The sequence below is a fragment of the Astatotilapia calliptera genome, chromosome 1, assembly GCF_964374335.1.
Source record: "Astatotilapia calliptera chromosome 1, fAstCal68.1, whole genome shotgun sequence".
In the NCBI taxonomy this organism is placed as follows: domain Eukaryota; kingdom Metazoa; phylum Chordata; class Actinopteri; order Cichliformes; family Cichlidae; genus Astatotilapia; species Astatotilapia calliptera.
Window position 1 is genome coordinate 26,827,393 of NC_137422.1, and position 26,208 is coordinate 26,853,600.

The following is a 26,208-nucleotide window of genomic DNA, read 5'->3' on the forward strand; positions in this document are numbered from 1 at the left end:
GATGTTTCTGTTTTAATGTTGCTGCTCTTTAACCCTGTTGAATTAAATGCCTTCCTTTCCTGGATTCAAACTGAGATGCTGCCTGAGTGAAGCGCGCTACCGTTTCTTTTTGACATGTTTAGTTTGACTTCTCAACCTGTAATTGCCTTTTTAAGAGTAAAGAACTTCCGTCTATGATCTTATCCATAAATTCATTCATGTATGCATCTCTGACATATTTAAAAATGGAAGGAAATAGAAGAAAAACTGTGTTCTTATCAGGGAAGTGTGTGGCAGGTGTGTAGATTAGATTTTAGTTTTGCTTATTTTGGGGTTTTTTTGCTTTGATTTTGGTTGTTAGATTCTGTCTATTACAAATCAAATTTTAAATGCAACCCAGGTTGGATTGAAATACAGGCAAACTTTTATTGTAGCCATCCAGCTCTTCCTCATCTGTAAGCGTTTACAGTAGATGTGTGTGGTTTGAGGTCTGTCACATTTGGGTGACAGGATCCCGATGCTGCCATCGTTCCTCAGCCCCAAATAAGCTGCAGGCAATTTTTTTTTCTCAAATATTTGGGGAACATCTGGAAAACTAATATCACAGTTATTATAACAGTAAATTAATTTTGTTTAAAGACTGCTGACAAGGAGATTAAAAATCCAATTTGATGCAAGAAATACTGTCTCCAATTTAGATCAGATGTTTTTTTATGCCGTTAATTAATAATAATGCTAAAATGTAATATTGCCCAATGATGCATTGACCTCAGTGAAACACAGAGACGCGGCGAGAGAGAGTCAGTGGGTAGCTGTGGTTTATGTGAAGAGAGGCCTCATGGTGGGGTCAAAAGTGGGACTGACTATGCAGGGTCTCATTGGTGGGTGGGGCCATTGCAGGCCTGGAATGAAAAGTTTGTTTTTATTTACATTTTCTTATTATTTATTTTTCCAAGTAATTATTGAGAAATAAACCGTCTAAATCGGTTGAGCGTCTGAACTTTGATCTCCAAAACTAGTGAAGGCTGTCTGATGGTACTTTCACCCCTTACAAACGATGCACAATGGTTTAGTCTACCTAGATGATGAGTCATGTAAGTGACTTTTAATGTGCATCTCATCATAAAGGGAAGACAGAAAGGCGACTGAGAGAAACTCAGCTGCTTTCAAAAGCAAGAGGAGAAAACCACTATTGGTAGATTAAGAATGGTTTAGCTACCATCAGTTGTTAAAGGAAGTGAGCCAATGAGGATGTGGCACTTTATCTATCAAAGTCAATAGCACAGCTTTACACTGTGACCCTGTTACAAGCATGACTCTTAATATCAGAAAAGCCAGAGAGTGAAGCAGCAAGTCACTCTCCGGATCATGTGACACGAGGTGAGCTGATATTACAGTAAATAAAAGTTAGTCCAAGCAGTCGTTTGTACTAGAAGATTAAACTGAAATTATAGCAACACTAACATAAAGTTGCTTTAATCTTTTTTGCATATTGGACCAGTGAGGCTGTGGGCATTTTAAGGAAGCCGATGCAGTAAAAATAATGTAGGAAGTCACTTAAATGGCAATAATGATTTGGTTCTAATGAGACAGCCAACACGCCAACATACCTGTGTACGCTCTAGCTGTCATTTTCAGGTATTACTAATCTATCTATTCATTTCCTGCTCCTTTCCTTGGGTTGGATTTCTGGAGGCAGCAGTCTTAGTAGGGAAACCCAGATCTCCCTTGCTCTGGGAACCTCCTCCAGCTCTTCCAGGGCGGGGACACTGAAGGATATCCAAGCCAGCCAAGAGATATAATCTCATGTGTGTTCTGGGTGTGCCCTGGGCCTCTTCCCAGTAGGACAAGCCCAGACTCCATCATTCAGGAGATGCCCAAACCACCTCACCGTGCTCTTTTTGATGTGGAGGAGTAGCGGCTCTACTCTGAGTCTCTCTCCTCATTCTTTAAGTACTACCCCGAGCTCATTACCACAGAATAAGAAAGTGACACTTTCACTTTCATGCTTGGATCTTTTGTTACAACTACAGATCGGTACGACACCCACATCGCTGCTGATCCTGCACAAATCTGTCTGTCAGTCTCCCGCTCCACTCTCCCCTCAGTCGTGAACAAGACCTCCATGGAGGTTTCTGCACCTCATCTTAGACTCGGGAGTGCATACTCCACCCCTTTCTACCTGCAAACCATGGCCTCAGAATTTTTAGGTGCTAACTGACACTTTACCAACCCAGTGAGAGCTGGAGATCACCATGTGACGGTGCCAAAAAGAACCACATCATTGGCAAAGAGCAGAGATCAGAAGTCATCAAAGAGGACACCAAGAACATTAGACTACAGTATATGATATCTGTAAGTTTTTGGTTCAGTAACATCCCAACAACACTAGAAAAACTGTCTTTTATCATAAACCTAATTCAATAAATGCATTTTATATACTCTTAACACATTATTTTCATTTATTATGGAATACACTGATGAGCTGGTTTACCTCTGATGTGCTGTCGCTCCAAAAAGCCTGAAACCACATTAGGGTGCTAATGTCAATCCTGTATCCTTCACCCTTGTAGAAGTCTCTTTCTAGCAGTTAGTGAGCAAGAAGATGTGATTGAGTCTGATGGAAGTGAAAAGACGAAGGAAAATGAAGGATCTCCTGAGGGTGACGGGAAAGAAGACTTTTATTCAGTGCACTGTGTGAACACTTTGTTACGAGCTGCTCTAACAAACCTTGCAGGTTGTTGTATACAGATGTCAGCACAATTATTTCTTCATTAAAAGAAAGAAAGAAGTGACCGAGACCCCGACGATACCTTGAAGAGCAGAGAGGCTCCTCCTGCGCTGAAACTGACTTTTGAAATGGACCGAGTGTCCAAATAATGTCTGGCCACCTGCCAAAGTGGTGGGTAGAGAGATTTTTTTATAACAGTGCTTTGTAGGAGGTGTTAATTTCTCACTCTGCATCACATTATGGCCATTTAATAATCAACTGGCATTTGTTTTAGCTGTACTCACTTAAAATATTGTTCTCTTAAAAGTGCTCATGATGCACTCTGGCCCTGAGATGTTGCATTAATTGATTTTTCTTGTTTTTATCTGCATTTTATTTATGCTTTTACTCTCTTACTGCTGTCTTCAGTTTTAGGGTCTTTACCTTTACACTGTAAAGCACATTGAGGCGACTGTGATTTGGTGCTATATGGAAAAAAATTGAACTGAAAAGATATGTTTGAATGAATGAGGCTTTCTTTCGTGTTGCACACGGGGAAGGAAATACAGACATGACCGGTTTCCTAACTGTGGATGAGAATAGGGTGCAGCTGCTTGTGCAGCTTGCAGGTAGATTACAGCACTTTGTCAGAAGTGCTGCTGCTGCTGCTTCTCATCACCTCTCCACCCTCGTGGCTCTGTCTGAGAGGCTGAAGTGAACACACTGCTGAACAGAGACGCTTATAAAAAAGGATCCGCTATAAAGTTTGCTGTGTTATTGGCCAATAGTAGAAGGTTGTAAAGTGTCTTTTTGCAGTATGTTGAAATGGGCTTCAGGAAGCAGAGGTGCTGACTCGGCTCTACCAGCTCCTTCTCACTGCTCTTAACCAGAATAACAGACGTTAACCACTGTCGGAAAGATTTTTCCCGCTGTCCAAAATTAAATTCCTGTATTTACATCATGTTAGAATCTAATACGTTCATATATAAAGAGTCTTAAAGCAGTTTTCGGGCGAAATGACAAGGGTGCGTTAGTAGATGTTTGTTTTTACGATGTATTACGCAATCTGATTTTTCTTTTTTCTTTCATAAAATAATATTACCACTCATCCCTGAAGTTAAGTGTCTGTATCTGAGCTGGATAATCCAGGCTTCCAAAGTAAAACAGTGAAAAGGGAGCTCAAAAGTAGCAAGAATAGGAGTTATCCCTTTAAGTGGTTAAAAATCTGAAGTCTGAAAATCACATCATTTAAAAAATAAAAAGCCCACAGAGACAGCGGTGCTAGTCGGGTGTTTAAAAACAGACCGTACGGCATGCTCCTCTGGTGATGCATACCTTGGCCGGCGGTCCTGTAAAAATAGCTGCATTTAACATAATGCTGAAGTATGCCTCTGTTTTAACACAAACCTTCAATTTTAACACAAACTCTGTCCAAAGTTCATGCCAGCAGAGGTTTATATGTAACAGCTTCTCCCTCTAGTTCTGCTGACTTAGGACTGTGGGACCTGTGCCAATCGTAACTGTGTGTTCATGCGCAGTGATTCATGGTAGGAAATTCTTTGTTGCTGCAAATAAGCTGCTGTATCCGTCAGGTCCAGTCAGGAATATGAGCATTGCTGGAAAACATTGTAGTTGAGTGGCAAACACTAAACCTGAAGAATCCCCCCCTTTACAAAAGCAGACGCGTCAGCTTGGACTGAATACATTAAACTGTGTGTAATGTGCACAGTAGCATTACTGCCTAGTTCATACTATATCAAACGAGGCTAAGTTCGCATTGCTGCATTAATATGGTGCAATGTATAGAATGACACTGTAGTTCTTCAGCTCAGTGTCACACAGTATTCTCCAATCGTTATCTTTTTAATTGTGGTTCTCAGCTGAAGGACACTTTGCGTCATATCATGACATTTGAAGTTTTTAGCTTTCATTTTATGCCTTTTTCTTCTTTCTAATAAATTTTGTCCACCGTGAAGAAATCAGTTTTATCCTCTTTCAACTCTTGGTGCTCATTTTAAACTTGTTGAAATAATGAGCTCTGTACATTTTGTAATCCTTTGAAGCAGAAGCTCAGGCTTCAGACTCGTCTAAACGCTTTATTTTTCTCCTCCTCTCTCTGCAGCATGGCATATAGAGGTGATATACGTATTAAGTGTACTTATTAAGTTTTATAATAAGTGTTATATACTTAATACCACCTCGGAACCTATTCATGCAGGTCTAGAGACCAGTCAGTGACCTCCGCTCGTTAGGGAAGATTGTGACTGGAGGTTTTCAGGGCGGTCACAGACTAGTCTGTGTGACTGAGACATCAGGCAAGAATCAGGCCTTAATGGAGCTAAAATAGCTCATTTTAGACAGTGGATAAACTCTGGGACTCTACAAAAGCCCAGTACAAGATAAATGAAGATTATTTTTAAGTGAATTAATCAAGCCTGCTCTACTGGATTCCAGAATTTAAAAATATGATTGAATGTGGGCTTAAGTGATTGAAGTCATTCGCCGAATCCCACTCATGACTTTTTATATATTTATCTTAAAGTTTTATGGGTGAAAATGAATTGAAACCAACCTGCCAAGCTAATTAATTTCAGCCATCAATAATGGATTTACTGTAAATCTTCCACAGTTGTCACGGAGGACTGAGGCGGCTAAAGGAGAGCCAGTAATCAGCAGGTTGATGGTTCAGTCCCTGTCTGCACCAGCTTCCGTGTCGAAGTGTCACTGAGAACTCCAAACTTCCCCCATGTATCGCTCTGTGTCACAGACAGTGTATGACTGTGTGTGTAAATGTGTCAGTGTGGATTGCAGCGTGAAGCTCTTTGAGTGGCGCAAAAGTCTAGACAAGCACTATTGTGATGCCAGCCCATTTACTGTTTATCAGTGTAAACTGACTCTGTGTGTGTGTGAGAAGGGTGAACTGTGCAGGCTGAGCAATAATGAGAAATACAGAGAGAATTGTTCTCATCACAATTTAGAGGTAATTTGTAAAACTTTCAGCAGTCAATGTTTCCTTTATCCTGTAAATTTGCAGGCTGAGCTTTGAAACATTCTCACAAAGATGTGTGTATGTGTGTGTTTGTGTGTGTGCGTGCGTGCGTTGTCCTGACTCGGGCCATATTTCACTTTCCCTCCAACAAGCCATATGGGAGTGTATTCATTTCCCTCGGCCTCTAACACCCTCCATTTCTCTCCTTCTCCATCATTTCTTTTCCCCTCAGGATTATTTGCTCTTTGTGATTCTGCGTTCTCACTCTTATCTGTCCGCACGCATGCTTTCTTTCTCGTGCCATTTGTTTTAGTTTTTTATTTATTTAGTTTGTTTGTTCTTTTGAAGTATGCCAGAATTTCAGTAAGTCACCCTGGGAGTCAATTAGACAGCATGATACAATATTTCAAGCGTGCAGAGACCCACCATAAGCAGGCTTGTGACCCACTTTGGGGCCTTAACCCAGAGCTTTGGAAACCACGGTAACAAAATACCCCGAGCTCTTGGGCCAGCAGGCATTGTGCCTTTTTTTTTTTTCTGTCTCTCTGTGCGTTTCTGCCTTAAAAGGTAGGTTTGATTTATCTGTGCTTTCAGCTCGGTGGGGGTGGAGCAGACGTGATTATGTCAGACCCCATCAAGAGTGGCTAAGAATAGCTGAAGCCATCTCACACCTTAACTTAGGTTTAAAATGGATTGTTTAATGCCATCTCGCTTGCATGTTATGAAGCTCTGGAGTGTAACGTCATGTTTGAGACGAGGCCAAATGTGCTGTTAGAGCTGCAGGTAGCTGCCTGGTGCCAAGCTCTGGGAAGCGGTTTGAATACTTGTTTTTCGGGTGGTGTCCTCGTTGAAGCTGCGTCATCCTCTTTCCATGGATACGTGGACTGTTTCCTTACAGCAGCATCCACCTTTTTTCCGTCAGCTTTGTTTGCTCCCGATACACACGTCTCACCTGTCAGCTATTAACAACACGGCGGATGCGGAGTGAGTGACGTTCTCGAGGGCCAGAGTTCACCGTCCCACCCTGCCAGTGAATGATTCACTCACGGGCACAAGGATCTGCGGCCGTAAAGAGCCGGCAGCGAAGTCTGCGTGCGCAGATACTGTTAGCTGACTGATTAAAATGTATGAGCAAGCAAAATGGAATTATAGTTTCAAAAGTCAAATGGAAGGATTGAGATAAATTGTGGCCCCTGAGAATTTTTTATTTTTTTTTACTCTGGCTTTCTATTGTTGGCAGATCACTGAGGTCTCACACAGCAGCACACTAGAAATGAAATTAAACTTGTTATTGCTCTGCTGTTGGATCTTGGTGTTGAAAGTAAAATGTCTGTACGCTCGCTGACACTGAATTATTTAACTTGTAGCTGAACTAAGACTGTCGACCCTTCCCGTGTAGATGCAGTACTGTTTTCTCCCACATCTTCATGGATTCTTGCTAGAAAGGAGCACAGCAAACAACATTACGTGGCCAAGTCCAGAATCCTCCCACGGTCTTCAGCTTACCAGGGTTCTGAATAAAAGCTGGGCTAATTCATGCCATAATAAATCGATATATTTGCCACCATACAGCAATCTCTGCTGTGTAAACATGATGGGTTCATGTTTTTCAGTTTGGATCATCAATGCGGGTCACGGTAAAGTGTCTGGCTATGCAGATTGAAGTATTTTGCAAATACAACCTACGTGCTCCAGCGAAGTGCTTCACAAGTCAACAGTGACCACAGTGATGATTGTATGTGCAGATCAAATGCTGATTGGCTGAAAAGTGGGTTTGCACAGGAACGAGAACGATAGCGGAGTTCACCATGAAGAGGGAGAGGCGCGAAAAATCCATCGAAGATAAAAAGGGCAGCAAAAGGAGGCACGAGGCGCTCAGTTCTCTCACTTCAGTACAAAGAAGTTCTTTGTCTGTTATGACTTTGGGCAGGAACTGAAAATAAGGACCAAAAACAGCACAAACATAAAAGGGAAGCCATTTAAAAAGCCCGCAGGTTGTTTTTTAAATGTAAAAAAATGGTTGTTCTGGTGAAACGAACAATAACAAACAACATGTTAGATGATGGTCTGCAGAGCTGCGTGTAGGCTCTGCTTCGAACCAATGCACAACCTTGCTGGCCTATTTAGGTCAAAGAGATGGGACAATTGACATCTCTGCAGTTAAGCAGGGCTGCTGACTTCCTATGAGCCTGGCTGCAAGCGTGGCCTCGTCATAGGTCCCAAAGTTTTGTCTAGTCATTAAAGATGATCGAGCCTTTGCAGGTTGTGCTCTGCAATGGTGAAACTCACAGATGGGCAAACTCTGTAGCCTGTTTTAGATTTCTTCTTAAAACCGATTTTTATTGTGTTTCTTTTCATGACATCTAATGTTTTTATCTACCTCTTGGTATTGTGTGTGCTGGTTAGTAATTGCTGTTTTTAATTCCCTTTTAATATATTCAATTTTTTTAAACGTTTTTTTTTTGTAGCATTTAAGCTTTGTTTGGAAAAGTGCTACATGAATACAAATAAAGGAAAGGTAAAATGCGATGTAATGGGTGTGATCGGCTCATTTGGTGCGGTTGTTTCCTTCAGTGACTTTTCTGCTTCCAACATTTTTCCAATCAACTGGAAGAGAGCGGATCAATCCAAAGAAAGAAACTCCGCTGCCAACTAGTATTTTTGGGCCCAAAATTGCAGAGCAGCGCAGGCACACCATGCACACGCATAAATGCTGGCTAAGGCATCGACTGTTTGCGTAGGCGACTTTGTAGGATCTATAGAGCCAACACGGAAGAATAACTGAAGCTCGACAGGATTCTTTGAGTTCTATTTTATAATGTCTTTGCTGATGATCAGTTGGTGGTGAAGTGGTTTTGGGGTTGTTGAGCAAAGCCTTGATTAGTTTTGTTGGTCATGCTGGGAGTTATTGTCGTAGCCCCATCATAATAATGGCCTGTAGATGCTGTTATAAATGAGACTTTTGAAATATAATCCCTTTACAAGATGCGAAACTTTCTGAAGGTTTGGTTGTACTGTTAGATAGTTTACATTTCAAATATCAATTTATATGATCTTTAAAAAAGAAAAAAGCTCAAGGGCAGTTTTAAGCTGTTTAACCTATTTACACACATAAGAAGGGATGATGAGCACTCATCCACGAGTCCTCGGGCAAATTTTCATAATAACTGAACCAAAGTGTGAACAATACACTCTCAAAGCAGAACAACCCCCAAAAACCTCCACAGCAGGTCATATAAACGGTTTGATAAATGTCTGTAATAAGTCACAGTCCGGTTACTAAAACTATAGGTCATCACTCAAAATGAGACACATAAATGTCCTCGGGGAGAGCCGCACGATGAGAGCAGCAATTTGTTTAAAAGAAGGGAAAAAAGTTTGTGTGTGTGCCAGAAAAAGCTACAGAACAAGAGCTGGGTGTGTAATTAGCCTTCATTAAAGGCCTTACATCTGTTCCCCTTCTGTAACTCCAGCCTGTTGAACTTGTCGGTACAGTTTTACGGTAACACAAGCCGGAGCTGGTGTCACGATCCTGCCGCGTTTAGGACTCGCACAGAAACGTGACGCGCATACATCAAAGAGGGCACATCAGGGCTACATGTGTCAGTGACACAGATAGAAGAAGACATGTGTCACATTATACACGAAAACTAGAACAGACGCAAGGAACAGGGCGGCATGATTACACACTTTATGAGGAAGTTTCACCAACAATTTCATTTTACATTAGCTATGCCGAGGGTTTTACTGGTTAATGGCGCAGATTTATAAACTCACCAGTTACTTTATTCAACAGTTACACCTGTTTGAGTACTTATAAATGGAAGCAAATCATAGGGCAGCAATTTGGGTCAACGCAACCTCCTGAAGTGTGATTTAAGTGGCGCTGAGCATGGTGTGGCTGTCGGTGGAAGACGGGCGAGTCTGAGTATTTTACTGACATTTTCCTCACAAAATCATCTATTAGATGAACTATAGCAGTTTACTGGGTCAAAATGCTTTATTGACGTCAGAGTAAAAGGGCAAGAGCAAAAAAAGAGGCAAACATAACCACTCATTACAGATAACATGTCAAACCTTGAAGCAGATGGCCTACAAACCACAGAAGACCACACCAGGTTTCAGGAAACTGAGGCTACAGATGATGTGCAGCCCACAAATCTGCAGGAATAGTGTAATGCTGTCACGTCAATATGGGCTAAAATCAGAGGACTGTTCCCAACACCAAGTTGAATCACGAAGAGTTTAGCATCACAGATGAGCGGAAGATGGTACAGATTAAAGTTGTGTTAATAGTCAAAAATCATGCATCCAACAAGAGCTTTTAAGTCTTCTGTCTAAAAGGAGCATCTTAACTTCAATTAATACATCGACGTAAGAGAAAACCTGCTTTAAAAAGCTAATCACTGAGTATAGGATGTAATAGAACATACAGACGGTAAAGAGTAATGTGCACACTTCTATGCTCGCAGTAGATGTGGCAGCATAGCCTTATAGAGGGACCTGATGTTGCTTTACTTTGTCCTCAGCATGCACACTGAACAACATACACACACTCTTTATGTGCCGCTTCATCCATATGTAAGCCACATCCACAAAAAGCACACCTTTCCCTTCTGACTTTAAGCGCAAACTTTTCTCCTTGTATGGCAAAGTAAATATTTATAGACTTAAAGCTCCTTCGTGTTCCCTTACACATACACACACATACACTCCTATGGTATGAGGTAATGTGCGATATCAGTAAAACACGGATTGCCCGAGCATACTTTGAGGATCTTACTGTAAATTCATCCAGACAGTAAAATTCTGCATTTTGTGCTGCAATATATCTTTAAAAAAACACGCCAGGGGCTGCAGTTTTCACTGATTTCTCATAATGAACATGGTAATGAAGGGCAGATTTGCTTAACGCAGTCTGAAACCCTTTTTGGTGGCAGTAATCACAGACCTCCACTGGTGGTAGAGTAGGAACAATCAATTACTGTTAGGAGGGAGAAGAAGAAGAAGGAGGAGGAGGAGGGGTCATAAAAGACACGATGGAGGAAGAGGGGGGGCAGTGAATGGAAAGAACAAGAGAGGAAACAAGTAGTTGATGAAAGAGTTACTACAAGTGAGCTGGAGATTTTAACATCCCCACCCGCTGCACCCAACCACTCTGACCTACTTCCCCCCCCCCCCCTCTGCTGAAACACACTCAGATGATTCAGCACTTCACTCCATCTCCCTCCCCGCCTCATCTTTCACCCTCACACTTGACATTTCTCTCCTTCTCCCTCTCGCTGTCTTTGTTTTGTTTTTTTTTTTTGCTTCCTGTCTTTCGGTGTCTCCAGCAGCGCCTTCCCTCTTTTCTGAAAATTGAACCTGAACTCGCCCATTATCGGGAGTCATTTGTTTCAACTCCTACCAACTAACAGCGGGGGGAATAAGCAGCTTTCACAACGCTGGATAATCACTGCCGCCATGTAGAAATGTGACATTTTGAAAAGATTTCATGGCTTGGAAGAGAACATTTTGTTTTCAGACTGGTAATTGTGTGTGTCTGTGTTTTATTTATTTAATTTTGGCATTTTGCCTCTATTGTACAGCACAGAGAGAGCGAGGCAGAGGCAGGAAGGTGCTGAGAGAAGGGAGCAAAGGCACGTATTCTACACGTCGAGCCACAGAGCCGCCTGAGTTTCTGTTTCTGGCCGTGTAATGTCATAAAGTCGAGGTTGTTATGACTTGAGTGCTGCTCGGTCAGCAGATAAAGGATAGATGGTGCAGGGATATAAACCACATGGTTGTACAGGATGCTGCGGCTTGTTTACATCCCCAGCCTTTTGTTTTTCAGCCCCAGCTGCTTCTGTCAGTGAGTGTGAATCACCTCTCCAGCTTTCTTTTATGTCTTCTTTCTCACCTTATCTCGCTCTCACTTTTTTAATCTCACTCTTTTCATGTCCCGCTGTTATCCTGGACAGAAGCACACAAGGTCCAGTCTCTGACCCCTCAAACACAGTATAAAAAAAACTGTGTCCTAAAAGATAAAAGGTACAACATTAGATTTAAAGAACACCAAAAGTCAAAGAAAGTTGTCAAAGGACTCTTTGCAGTCCTGTTAAAACTAACGCCTGAGTTATCCATAAGCAGGAAATCTAATTTATTTATTTTTTAATTATTATTTTTTAAATTTAGTTGTAATGTATGATGTTACCAGAAACTCCTTTTAAACCTACATTGTAACCTTCCACCCAATCTCATGCACACAATCCACATCGGGTCGACACAGCCCGTCACAAGTTGAATGGCGTGGAAGGATGCAGTGAACAGTTGAGAGGGGTTTCCAGTTATGTTGGAAGTTAGGACGTAGATTTCCTACGAAGTGGAAATCAAAGTTCAGCACACCCTCACTGCTTCCGTAGGAACTAAAAGGCCAAGGAGCCTTGTTGCTAGCATTCAAGTATATTTTAACACAATGCCACAGTCTTCCAAGGAAATTCACCCTAACATCAGACTGTGTACTACACAGTAGTGCCACATCTCAGAGTCCACAGGCTTCGGTTAGCATGTTAAATTTTGGCCGTACAATTTAAAAAAAAAAGACTTCTTCAACCGTATCGCCACGTGTCCAGAAGCTAAAGCTTGCCCAGAAATGGATCATGGAACAGGACAGTGATAACAGCACAGCGGGGACTCTAAAGAATCAAGATGTTTCAATGGCCCAGATGAACTGCAGAGCTCTACGATGTGGACCTTAAAAGAGCTGTATGTAAATGAATGCCCGCAAACCCACAGAGAACTGAAGCAACACCATTAAGAAGACATTTCAGCCCAGACACTGACACTGAGTGGACAGTTGCTTTTCCTATGAAGTGTTTCACAAACTGGCCTCACAGATTATTTTTTGGCTAAATGTCTTCCCGAGCGAGCTTCACGTGCCTACTTTTTGAAATCCTCCTCCAGAGCCGCCTCCTGGATAAGCTTTTAGTCATAGATGGATAGATAATGACTCTTTCGGTATATTGATTTCCATTAGTACCTCTGGCAACAGAAGTGCGCAGCATGCCTCAGAGACGCCTTGATCAGGTTTATGCATATTAAATATTTGATTATTGTCTGAGGTGCTAGCAGTCTATCACATACGGCACAGAAAATCAATGAATCCTAGAAACAAATGTTTGGCACATGCGTTTTCACAATAAGTGTGACTATCAAATTGTTTCAGCTTTAGTGAAGAAAGACTTCACTTGTTTGGCACGGTCGACAGGAGTTTCTTACTTTCCTCTCCAGGGTTTGTTGAGCTGCAGCTGTGGTAAATCGCAGCAGCAGGAAGCTTAAATGCTTAAAACTCGATTTTTTCCCCTCGGGCAAAGATGTTCCACATGGTGGACATTTTCTCAGCACTGGAAGTGTGGTGGTAATTTGTTTTCTAATAAATGACAAACAGCGGGTGGTGCACAATTTTGTGCCTTTCCAGTAAACACTCTTTTGTTAGAGCAACAGGTTTTCAGTAGACCGTGTGCGTACAGGCTCTTTTAATCCTTTCCTAGATGCTGTGGCGTTAATGTGGGGAGTTTTCACCTGTTCTGAAATTTGCTTCTGGGCGGCAGAAGTGACCCGCCGTGGCTGCTGCTGAAAACTGAGGAGCTGATGAGAATTCTTTAGATTTTTTTGTCTTTGTGTGTGTGTTTGTGTGAATGTGCATCTTTCCTTGCATGTTTGTGTGTGTGAGTGTGTGTGTAGGATGCAGATGGGGTTTTGGGAAGGAAGCCAGCAAACACAATTGGTCCATTGAGCCGTCTTACACCCCCTGAGTCTCTCTCATTCTCTCTCATATGTAGACACACACAACCACTCGCACACACACACACACACACCCTGGTGAGACTTGTCACAGTTTGCACTGAGCAGTCTGAATTCTGAGCCGACTGAAGTCAAAGAGGCTTCAGGGTTGTGTTGTGGCTTTCAACATATTATTCTGCCCCCCCCCCCCCCCCTCCTTTCTCTCACAGAGCATTTTTTTTATTCAGGCGACAAAAGTTATGACATTACAGTTACAACAAAATGGGCGCACCCTGCATTTGAAGTTAAGCAATCATTTCCCAGAGCCGTGTGTGTGTGTGTGTGTGTGTGTGTGTGTGTGTGTGTGTGTGTGTGTGTGTGTGTGTGTGTGTGTGTGTGTGTGTGTGTGTGTGTGAGACACTTTTTTCCCTCAGTCATGCCTTATTCCCCTCGGGCAGAGGGGAAGCAGAAGCACTTTTTTGGGGAATGAATTCAAGCTTCTCTCTGTTGGAGAACTGATTGAAAGTTTGGGTATATTCATACATCAGAAAACTAGTTTATTGATTTGCTTGGGGGCAGCACGGTGGCACGGTGGTTGCCTCACAGCAAGAAGGTCCCGAGTTCAATTCCACCATCAGGCCAGCAGGGTCTTTCTGTGTGGAGTTTGCATGTTTTCCCCCGTGGGTTCCCTCCGGGTACTCCGGCTTCCTCCCACAGTCCAAAGACATGCACTTTGTGGGGATAGGTTAATTGAAAAATCTAAATTGCCCATAGGTGTGAATGCGGGAGTGAATGTGCGAATGGTTTTCTGTCCCTGTGCGTTAGCCCTGCGACGGACTGGCGACCTGTCCAGGGCGTACCCCGCCTCTCGCCCTATGACAGCTGGGATAGGCTCCAGCGCCCCCCACGACCCTGAAAAGGATAAGCGGAAGCGAATGGATGGATGATTTGCTTGGACTTGACAAGGCCGAGTCATGTGACAACTCACAGTAGTACAATAATGGGTGAATTATTAACAGGAAAAAGAAACAAAGTAACCAACATGGCCAAGATTACATTGATTAATGAGGTTCTGAATGTTCAATTAATTGCCCAGCCCTACTTTTCCCCCCCTGTTTTTTATGTGCTTTTGTAATCAATCAAAGTGTCTACATATTTATTATTCATTGCCTTATTTCCTTATCTTATTAACAGCCTTGGATAGGGTATAATGCTGCAAGAAGGTGGAGATAAAGTGGCTAACTGCTACCAGGTGTCAGACCAATAAACCGCATGAAATGCTGTGTAATTACATAGACTTATAGAAATAGATGAAACATTGAAAGACAAAGATGACTCCATCACATCCATCAGAAGGTTTTGTGTGAGACTCATTTAAGTAATAAATTGACACGATGTGACTTGTTCCAGTTTAAGCTAGCATGCCCCAAGCCTACTAGGACTATTTGTAGTGATTTAAGATCAGTTTGGGGTGATATTTGAAAATTATTTGACTTTACTTTATTTTGTACTTTTTATTTTTTTTTAAAAGGTATACAGCACAAAACACTATACTGTGAGTACTGTTGCAGTGGTAGATAGTTAACCTGAACCCTATTTTTATTTACTAGCAGGATATATACACACACACACACACACACACACACACACACACACACACACACACACACACACACACACACACACACACACCCCTTCTCTAGTATGGAGCTGGAAATGAGCATAACTGGCTCTCTTAAAGCAGCTCCAGCAAGATTGTTTGTTTTGATAAAATCATTATTGTTCTAATCTGATTTTTGGATAGCAGACTATTTTCCTTTTAGCCCGACATCAGTAGAAAATTGGTCTGAGCACACACCTCCGCCTTGGGCCAACTTGCTCTCCATCAGTCACCCTGTGCAGCGTTATTCAGACAGCACAGTAGGTGAAGATCCGTTAATGCAGTGAGAGTAATCACTCTTAAATGACAGGACAGAGATCACACGGTCCACTCAGACCGGTGCGACTGAAAAGAGCTGGATAAACCTCCTACTGACTGACTTTGGTGTCCTTTTAGCCCTCTCTAATGTCTCTTGATTTGCAGTTTGCTCTCTTTGTTGCTCTTATAAAGAGAGGATCAAGCATTTCTGCCAACAGTTGTGTGAGAGTTTAATCAGTGATGTGCAAATTGTTCTGCTGTGTTTCCCTTCAGCGCTATTTCGCACGAGCAGTTAGATAATTCAAAGCGTTTAGTGCTCAAGCAGAGTCTCAAATTAGTTTGGTGTGATGAAGACACCAATGATGATGAGGATGAGGCCTTTTTTTTTCTTTGTGGTGCTGCAGCATCTTCAAGTGCAAACTAAAAGTAAAAATGTAGCGCTAATGACTGAGGGGAACGAAAGGAGAAAGAGAAGAGCAAAAAGTGGGATATGAGATGAGGGCTCGTCGGTGGGGGTTGGTATATGTAGGGGAGAAATAAAAGGAGACAGGCAGAGATGACAGGGGAAGGTGCGGCATGACAAAGAGCTGCAGGGAGGCAGGTCGATGAGAACGGAGATGAGATGCATTAAAATAAAATGAAGTAAGGAGAAAGAGGAAAGAGGGGGTGTTCACAGGTGAAGAGTTCAGTCGTGTGCGTAATTTGACAGTTTGATTTTAAAGTTTGTTGCTGCAGAGGCGCAGAAACCTGAGCCTCAAAATCGTTTTACTGGAAACAAAACTGCCCGCAAACGCCAGAAGCTTCCATCTGCATCCTCCCTCCTTATCGAACCTCGCTCTCCCCCTGTGTTTGTAATGATATTCCAGCTATGGCTGTTTTTTGTAAGACTTGTTTTGAGCAACAAGCTACTTTCACTGCTTTCATCTTTGATGTTGAACTGCTGCCAGAAGACACTGTGTGTTAGCGTGCATGTGTGAGGGGCCTGAGGATGCAGAGTTGTGATTAAAGAGGAGGGAAGAAACGGGACTTGTTAAAGATTCTTTCTTTTCCTGGATAAACGACTTGCAGCTCGAGCCGGAGAGGGGGGCATCGCTGCAGGGAGTCTGGGATTTTAACGTGGTCGCTGTGTGAACACATGCAGTCTCTCTGAGTCTCGTGTAGATGAAGATGTCAGAATTTTGTGACAATTGATTTATTTGGGAGAGGAGGGATTGTACTGTAGACGAAGCTAAATTTGGTCACCCAACGTATTGTCTTCCAGAAAGCACAGCTCTTAATTTGGTTTTCATTGTCAATGTAAATCTTAAGAGGCCAGTTATAGTTCTAACTTTGGAGTATGCTTTAGTTTGCTTTAGCCAGAGCGTCATCAGATGGGTACGAGGCTGTGTGCCTGGAGGAGACTGCGTGGACTAATCCATGGCATCTATAGATGTCCATGTCTCTGTACTGCATGTAATCCCTCCCTTTATCATTCACTTCAGCACCAAAGGGAAACTGCAGGCCTGAAAAATGAGGCCAACTCACACATTTCCTAAAAGTATTACTTGTTCCAAAAGCAAATCGACCCGTATAGATTACCATGTTAAAATGTATTGCATAAAACCGCATGGTGTGACAGAAAGGGAAGCAGATGATCGCTTTACACTTCATTCGGACTTTACAGAAAGACATTTTAATTGTGGACAAGTTGACGAGTGTAACAGTGAAACTAAAAGGAGAAAATGTAATTAATGCAGATGAGGTGAAGAATAGAGTGCAGACAGGGTGGAGTGGGTGGAGATGAGTGTCGGGGGTGATTTGTGACAGAAGGATATATGCAGGGGGGAGGGTAGTGAGACCTGCTATGGTTTGGAGAGAGCAGCACTGACAAAAAGGCGGGAGGTGGAGCTGGAGGTAGCGGATTTGTACCCAGGGTGGTCAGTATTAGAAATGAGTTTATCAGAGGGACAGCTTGGACATGTGCAGAGGAGGGATGGTTGGAAACAGGGGACAAAGGATGTTGGATATAAATGCCGAGCTGGAGGAAAATAGGATGATGTAGTGACGGAGGACATGCCGGGGGTTGTGTGACAGAAGAGGCCACATCAGTATCCAGGTGGATTCACCTGGATACTGGAAATTTGTGTGTTTCACACTGTGCTCAGTCAGCTCGGTTCATCAGCTGCTGCCAGTCCAGGTTTACACCCCCCTCCCCTACACAACACACACATTTTGGTCCCAGTATGTTATTGCATAAATAGGAGAGACATCATTAGATGATGACTGACAGCTGTGGCAGCCAATCTCTCCTGGCACTGCCCCCTGAACCCTCAGCTTCACCCCCTGCACTGCAGCTGAGCCAAAATCAGACCCTGCTACCACAATCTTACTGAGAAAAGGGACACCGCATGCTTACGCCGTAGCCACCTCAGTAACAAGGCAGGCTCACCATCAAGCATTTCCTGTTAATCATCTATTGTGCTCTAAATGGGACAGTAATTTATAAAATCAACAGCATGCTGTGATAAATCAAGCTTAAAATTAACGACCAAAAGCACACATTTATCAAGACTGTGTTTACATGCTTGTTACTTTAAGACAGAAGTAGGGTCATTTTCTCATAGACATACAATCACGCTTCTTTCTGGAAGCAGAGTAGTTGCCCCCTGCTGGTCACTAACAAGAATGCATGTTTAAAGCTTCACTTAAAAGCTGGCTTTGCTTTTCAGACCCTGAATTGCGATGGCCATCTTTTATATACTGAAATTTGTTCTCACCCTTCTGAGAAGTATTATCTACTGGAGTACCCACAGAGTGTAACCATGAAATTACACATATAATGTAACTGTGTCTCTAAGACTTTCGCGAAACATTTGAGAGTTCATGTCCAGTTCAAGTCTGGCGACGTATTAACATTTTATGCAGCTGATTCTTCCAGAAGTGTTCTTGTCTCATATGTGGTCCGGTTCAGTTATACTCTGTACTTAAGGCCACAGTGCATGGATGCTAACCTCGTCTAAACTCAGTAAGTCAGAAGCAGCTTGTAGGAGATCTAACTTGAGTTGCACGAGAGGAGGAAATATGATTCACAGGGTGATGTGAGGTACTTGTTTAAAAAGATGAAATTTCCATGTGCTGTGATGCTAGCTGGGCAGAGACTGTTGTGACTTGTGAGAATCTTCTTTTTTTTAATGTTTATCTAACTAGACAGCCTGCATTTTATTTAAACTAATAGAAAAGTAAAGACACACTTTAAAAACCAGCTCACAGACACTGAGGGAAACTAGTTTGATTCCCTCTGGGACAGGCAGAGCTGCATGATATCTAGATTTTTGCTTTGAGCCCCTTACAGTGATATTTCTTCCACTCCTCAGGGAGGTTAAAGGTCAGGCTCAGCTGCTGACTGCCCTGCCTGGAGCTGATTAGGATCAGCATCCTGCTTAAGGACACTTCGGGAAGACAGATGCAGCCTGTCACAGTCGTCCAGTTGAAGGACGTTTTGTTTAATCAGGAACAGCACATGCTGCTGTAAGCCATGCTCAAACTGTCACACATGGTCATGAGCTCCAGATAACGGCCGAATGACTAAGATTGCAGATAGAAACAGCCACAATGAATTTTCTTAGTAGGGAAGCTGGTATGGTTGGGTGATATGTGAGCATTTTCTAAATGGCCATGTCCAACTGATAACAATTATCATGCGTTTACAGTTTAAGGTGTGCATGGGCAACTGGATTTAAAATTTACCTGTTTACAGATTTAAATTATCAAGGTGGCAAACCTCCATCCATCCATTCACCCATCCAATTAACAGCTGGTCCATTTCAATCAACCCCAAAAGACAACCAGTGTTGGACTCCATAATTGTCCAGTGAACCAACCTTAGTAGCTTACAGCCTCCATATAAACTGAGTGAGGAGCTTGAGCATCATCAGGGAGCTTGGAGTACAAAAGCATCCAGTTCAGGTGGTTAAGCAGTCCAATCAAGACATCACCTGGGAGCCTTACCTTGGAGACTTTCTGGTCACGCCCAACTGGAGACCTTGCAGATCACAACTCGTTGGAGGACTTCTATTTCAAAGGAGGAATAAAAGTGAACATATAAAGATTGACTAAATGTTTCCCCCACAAATGGAGCTAAAGTTGTTTCAATAATGGCAACTAAACCTGGGTGTGACATGCAAATTCTGTGTCAGAATTCATCTGTTGAGAACTGAGAACACAGAAATAACGTGTTGGTGCATGGGGTTATCGAGTTCATAGTCGCGTGCGTGCAGCTGTGGCCATAGATCCCAACTGTAGCCAGAGTCATGAACTCTTCAGATAACTTCACAAGAAGTGATTTCTGTAAATATGTATTTGGATATATCAGCCATTCATGTGTCTCACCGCAGCGAGAGTACTGTGTGTGTGTGTGTGCGCGCGCGCGTGTGTGTGTGTTGTTGTTGTTGACCTCTTGGCTGCTTTCCGAGTTAATCTATCCGTGGATGTGATCAGATTACTGTGGATTATACTGACTGAGGTTCTACCAAGACTGCATGACACACTCACATACACACTTGCAGACTTTCAGATGAGCGCACGATAACCAAACTGACACAGTAATGCATGTAAGCTCTGAGAACCCCACATAATAAATATGAGCTGACACTTGTTAAGACACACATGCACAGTTGGCCTGATCTGACGGAGGCTTAAAGTCCATCCCACTATTAGAAAAGCAGGTGTGATGGCTCTGGTGTGCACAGGTAGATGCTTCAGTCTGCAGGTAACAAAAAGTTTATAAAGTCATATTGTTTCTTGAAGTTGGTGTCTGGCTATATTTTGATGTTAAAATGTGAGAGGACGGCATGTTTGAGTTGATTGACACCCTGTGGTTATTTAGAAGCAGCGCTCGCGATTCCCTTCACACCAAAGAAAAGAAACTGCTGTTTTCGAACATGATATTGGTTTTGACAGTCTCAGTGTGTGTTCATTATATTGCCGACTTCAGTGCTTTGACATACAGCGTGTTCTCGTCACGTTGTGAAAATGCTGCTCACATCCCGCCAGGTGTCATTTCCTCGCCGCCCCATCCAGCTGCCTGTCTCTCTGTGTTAAAGCCTGACATAAAAAAATTAAAATTAAAGAAAAAACCCACACACACACTGACTTTTCTCAATCAATATGTTTTCTACATTGCTCAGTGTGTGGTAAGATGCTTAATCCTGCTCTTTATAAACCACCAGCGAAGTACAGAGATAAACGCACGCTGTTTGGTGGCTTAAAGCAAAAAGAACAAACCAATCACCGCAAAAGAAAAACAGAAAAACCAAACAAAAATGGGTTAAACCTCTTAGACACTTAAAGACATGTTAGCAGCAGCTCTGTGAAGAACAACAAAGGACAGTATGACAAGCAGAAGGTGTTTTAAACATAAATGTAACATTATCCCGTCTCAGGAGACAGGAGTGTCGTGGATAGATATAGAGCTGGACACAAGCTGGCTTTACACCATGACTCATTCCTTTGTGTGTGTGTGTGTGTGTTTGCTTGTGTGTATAAAGTCCCTTTTTTGACTCTGTGTCATGACCATCTGTCCGATGGCAGAATAAGCAAACGGCTGCCCAAGTGACGCGATGCAAAACAGAAAAATGAAGTGAGAGACACACACAAAGAAAGTGAAAGACAGACAGGAAGAGAGCTGCTCACAGGCCGGGACCAAAGAGCGAGAAATGAAAAATAGAAATCCACTTATAAGGTTTGTTGTTATCTTCTCATGAGCTAGATGACAAGATTAATATCTTTCTCACATCCGTCCAGTAAATGTGTATCTACAGCCAGGACTCACTTAGCTTAGATTAACAACCGGAAAATTGATCCCGGCCAAGAAAGGGTCTGGCTCTTGAAGCCACTTGAACATTGTTTTAAAATTCTAGTGGAGATCATCTGAACTTTTGAGGAAATGAGGAAGATTCTGCACACAAACAATATTTCCATTTGATGAAACATTGCAGCCATGACAGAGTGTGAGCTGTAATCATAGCCTGTATATAAAAAGTGGATGTAGCCACTGTGATGTCACCTTGGATGTCAGATTTGGATTCTTATTGTTGGTATTATTTATTGTTGATTAGCAATAGACTCTACTAATAAAATAATAGAATTTCACTCATCAGAACTGAAGCACAGAAGTCTTGGACTGGTTCGTCCCCTGCTGCAGGCGGTCTTATTTGTCCGATACTTGCATGAAAAAGGAGATGCCAACAGGACAAACGTAGTCGACAGGTCCTGTTCAGTGACTGCAGGTAGCAGAGGTGAGGACAAGGAGACAGTTACCGGACCAGCTGCCTGTGTCAGCACATCTCTCAAAGCAGCACCTAATTTTAGGCCTGGCCTGGCACTTTTCCTGATCTTATTGACCCCTCGAACTGCTACAAGCTGACAGACTACAAGCTACATTTACCCACAGACCCACATAGCACTTCATCTGATTAAAATCCACGGCCAGTTTATACAGATCAGCCATTACATTTTAACCACCTGCCAAATGTTGTGTTGGTCCCCCCTTTTCCTCCCAAACACCTCTGACCCAATGACGCATGAATTCCACTAGACCCCTGAAGGTGTGCTTTGGTATCTGCCACCAAGATGTCACCAACCGATTCTGTAAGCTCATCAGTTGTTAGGTGGGAGCTCCATGGATCGGAATTGTTTGTCTAACACATCCCACAGATGCTCGATTGGATTGAAATCTAGAGGATTTGAAGCCCAGGTCAGCACCTCAAACTTAATACTCTGCTCCTTCCTGAAACATTTTTCTTTGTGGCAGGTCACATTATCCTGCTGAAAGAGGCCACAGCCATGAGGGAGTATTCTTTCTATCAAAGGATGTGCATGCATCGCAACAGTGCTTAGGTGGTACATGTCAAACTAATATCCACATGGATGGCAGGACACTGCCCAAAACATTACAGTGCCTCCGCCTGCTTGACTTCTACTCATAGTGCATCCGGATGCCAGCTTCTCCCCAGATAAACAACGCAGCTGGTCATCCACGTGATCTAAAAGAAAACGTGATTCATCAGGCTGTCTTTTTCCATCACTCTGTTGTCCAGTTCTGATGTTCACATGGCCCTTATTGGCACCTTCATGGGGCACCCTGACTGGCCTGCAGCTTTGCAGTCCCACATGCAACAAACTATGATGCACGGTTTATTCTGACACTTTCAATCAGAATATGCATTAACCTGTTTGGCTGTTTAAGCTACAGTAGCTCATCTGTTGGATTGGACTACGTGGGTCAGCCTTGTGCATCAATCACGTGCATCAATGAGCCTTGGCTGCTCATGACCAGGTTCACTGCTGTTCACCTTCCTTGGAACACTTTTGTTAGATACTAACCATAAAGACCAGGAATACTCCACAAGAGCCGCAGTTTTGGAGATGCTCTGACCCAGTCGTCTAGCCAGCACAGTTTGTCAGACTCGCTTGAATGGATTGTGAAAGCAATCCAGTGAAGGTACAGGATGGTTCTAGCCAGGGTTCACACGAGGAGTCTTCATGCTGTGAGGCGTCAGTTTTAAACATTGTAGTGAGTCTTAACAAAATCCAAATGTGTTGTTGGGACAGAAAAGAAAATCACCCCAGTACAGTTGTTATGAAGGGGAAATTAGCTTTTGGAGCCTGCCTCGTGAAGCTATTAGAGGAACTGGAGTTCTTAGCACTTTGTGTTGGCTTTATTTTTTAGCCCCAGAGGTTGCAGCTTAGTTTGATGCTGTGGAAAAATCATTGAGATTCAATTAACAGTCAGAACAAACCACATGAACCCGACATCAAGGGGTTAACAGTTGCTCAACATCGTGCCTTTCTCTGTTTCCAAAAGCCCACAGTGCATCACTGAGGTTGATTTTATTTCTCTTTAAGTGGACATCATTCTAATCAGTCATTTTTTTGTGCTTTGAGGAGAGCCAAAGAGGGGCTGAGGCCACTTTCACTAAGAGGTTTTCAAGCCGTTCATATGATGTGAGCTATAAAAATAGCTCGTCAACATCTGCTCCCTACTTACTTGTTTAAATCATGTCTCAATCAGCGATTTGTCATATTTATAGTAACCATTTGTTGATAAATCACATGCCTGGCTCCTTACAGCACTGCATTGTTCTCATTATCTCCTAACGTTTTCTATCTTGGTGTGATCTGTGATGGAGAGTACTTCCCATAAGTCAGAGAGAAGTTTACACGGGAAGCACGTAGCTCAAATGTACCACATACAGCCCACCTCGACCGTAAGTGGGCCAGACCGGCGAAACTTCCTGTTGTGTCAGTGTAAAGACATTTCCACAGTGAATCGCTGAAAAAAGAAGAGATGTAACTAAAAACCGTTGGCCTCGTTGTGGAGTCTGTCCCTGTGTGGGTTCAATCTCGGTACCCTCTTCCCCTCTTTAGGTCAAAAAACATGCATTTTAGGTTAACTGGCACTTCTAAATCATTAAATTGAATGGTTGTCTCTCTCTCTCTCTGTAAGCCCTGTCCAGGGTGTTCACCTCATGACAGCTGTGATAGACTCCGCCCCCTATGACCCAGAGTTGGATAAGCAGAAGAAAATAGATGTCCTCAGTTTTAGTCTTTTTCACTTTCCTCAGGTTTGTCAGCACAGCAGCCAATCGGAGGCTTTGGTGTATATGTTGTATGTGACTAAGATCTTTTGTAATACCCCGCTACCCCACAGTATAGTAATAAAAGACTAACATAGAAACTCATAAAACCTAAACCTACATTTCCAGATACTAAAAGCTAAACTGAAGCAAGCGAATGGAGTTAAATTGAACTGAAACAAAAATCTTGAGATGAATTAAAAATGGAAACTAATGAAGAAAAAAATTGGAACTAATCACTCTAACAGACTCAGTATTATCAGCACCTGTACTTTTCCTGCTGTAGCAAAGAAACGTGTAAAAATGTCTCTAGTGCACGACATAGTGTTTAATGGTGTACTGTACAATGGCCTTCTGCTTTACTGATGCGATTAAATATCAGTAGAATCTACGGGGTGTAGGTCACTTTACCTCCACAAATTGTAAGGGCTAGGAGAAGTGTTTATTAAAAATGAGGACTTCATTTAGAAGTTTTTTTTTTCTTTTCTTTTTTTCATTTCATGATATATAAAGTCCTCTGGTAAGGTTTATATCAGCTGTGTTAGGTTAGATCCCCTGGTTATCCAGTGTCTTTGTGCACTGGCCTAGGTCTGCTTTGCACATTTGATGTTGTGCATGATGCTGCTGCACATAAGCACAGATGCTTTAGATGGAGGTCTTTTCACAGCAGCGTTTCAGCATGTAACTGCTTCTGTAGTGGGTCTGCGCGGTGGACTGGGAGGCATCCAGACGTATAAAGAAACAGATGACAGTTTCCTGGTGGGGGTGGGCGTGCTGGGAGAGAGTGAAGATGTGATAGATGCCATCAAATTTGTCTTGACAGAGACAAAGAGACACCTTGGCTGATATGAATAATTGTCTTATAATCACGTTGAAGTGTTTGGTCGTACTTGAAAGACTTGTGCAAACACGAGTATGATCAGCGACTGCAAAGAATACAGATCATCAAAACTAATGAGAATTCAAGAAGGGGGTGTGTTCCTTTATAACAAGTATAATCTTAATTTGATCTCTTCTCAATCACTTATTATAATGAAAGGTGGCTTATTATTTGCTCATAATGCAGCCAGCATTTGAAGAGTTGATAGTAAAATGTCTGCAAGTTGTTTCCTTTTCAGAAAACTGCTTCACCAGGAAGAAGTCCTGCACCAATTTGTTGCTTTATTTTACCAGAAAATCAGCCCCCATGTTTTATTCTTACCCCTCAGAACCTGTCAGACTGTGTTTGCACAGGAAGTACACTGCCAGCTTTAGTCTTTATCCTACGCCGAACATTACTCTCTAACTGTGCGCACACTCATCTGTCCTGAGCACTTATAGAAATTGATTTTATGTAGGATTTTTTTATATATAGTTGTTGCAGGTAGTGGACGGTCTAATCTTATTGCAGTCACTGAGAAAAGGTTGTGGTTTCAGAACAGACTGAGACTCTGTCCACAGCAGATGATTTAAAAATTTGGCATACAGTTAAATGATGGGCAACAGTCACAGAAAACAACAGCAGTTGTTTTTGCTAATATTAATGCATAAAAAAGCTGTGAAAATCCCTATTAGCCCTTCTGTCAGAGGTAGAAATTAACAGCTGAGTACGGTCTGCGGTGGTTTGTGACATCACGTCGTTATTGCCTGTCCTGAAGGCATAAAGAAAACGGATCAATAACACATTTTGGAGAGGCTGAAGGTGAAATGCGGGCTACAGAGCAAATAAGAAAGCTGAATAATAGTATTTCTGAAGTCAAGGGCAGCAGCCTGGACCCAGAGTGAATGCTACTAATTGTGTTCCCTGCCAGCGTATCGATCCGGTGGGTTTTAATTGTAACTTATGTGGACAAGAGGATGGATGGGTGGCTCGGTCATCTGTCCATTTGTACAAATGGTGTGGGCAAGACAATGACGGTGTTTCTCAGAAGGGCTCAGAAGATGACTTTACAAGGATAAAATGAATGAGTGAAATTATGGAATCATGAACAGAAGAGGAGGAAAGGAACAGCCAAATTAGTGAGTGAAATAACGAACGAGTCGACCTCTGAATCGCTGCCAGCATTGATTTTAAATGGCTAACGGAGAGAAACTGACAGGCTGCAGATGATCACGGGAGTGTGCGTATTTTAACTGATGATGAAACCGCTCTAAAGCACACGTTGACTGGATAATTTATTGATTTTTAAATGCTTTGACCGTTCAACATCTTTGACCAGTAGAGCCATGTTTGCTGGACATCCTGTTATCTAAATAG

General features: G+C 42.5%; 1 protein-coding gene across 4 annotated transcripts in view; it reads left to right on the forward strand.

Moving 5' to 3' along the window:
- Positions 1–26,208, forward strand: part of galnt2 (UDP-N-acetyl-alpha-D-galactosamine:polypeptide N-acetylgalactosaminyltransferase 2) — a 64,933-nt gene that overhangs the window by 13,832 nt on the left and 24,893 nt on the right. The window lies entirely within an intron of this gene.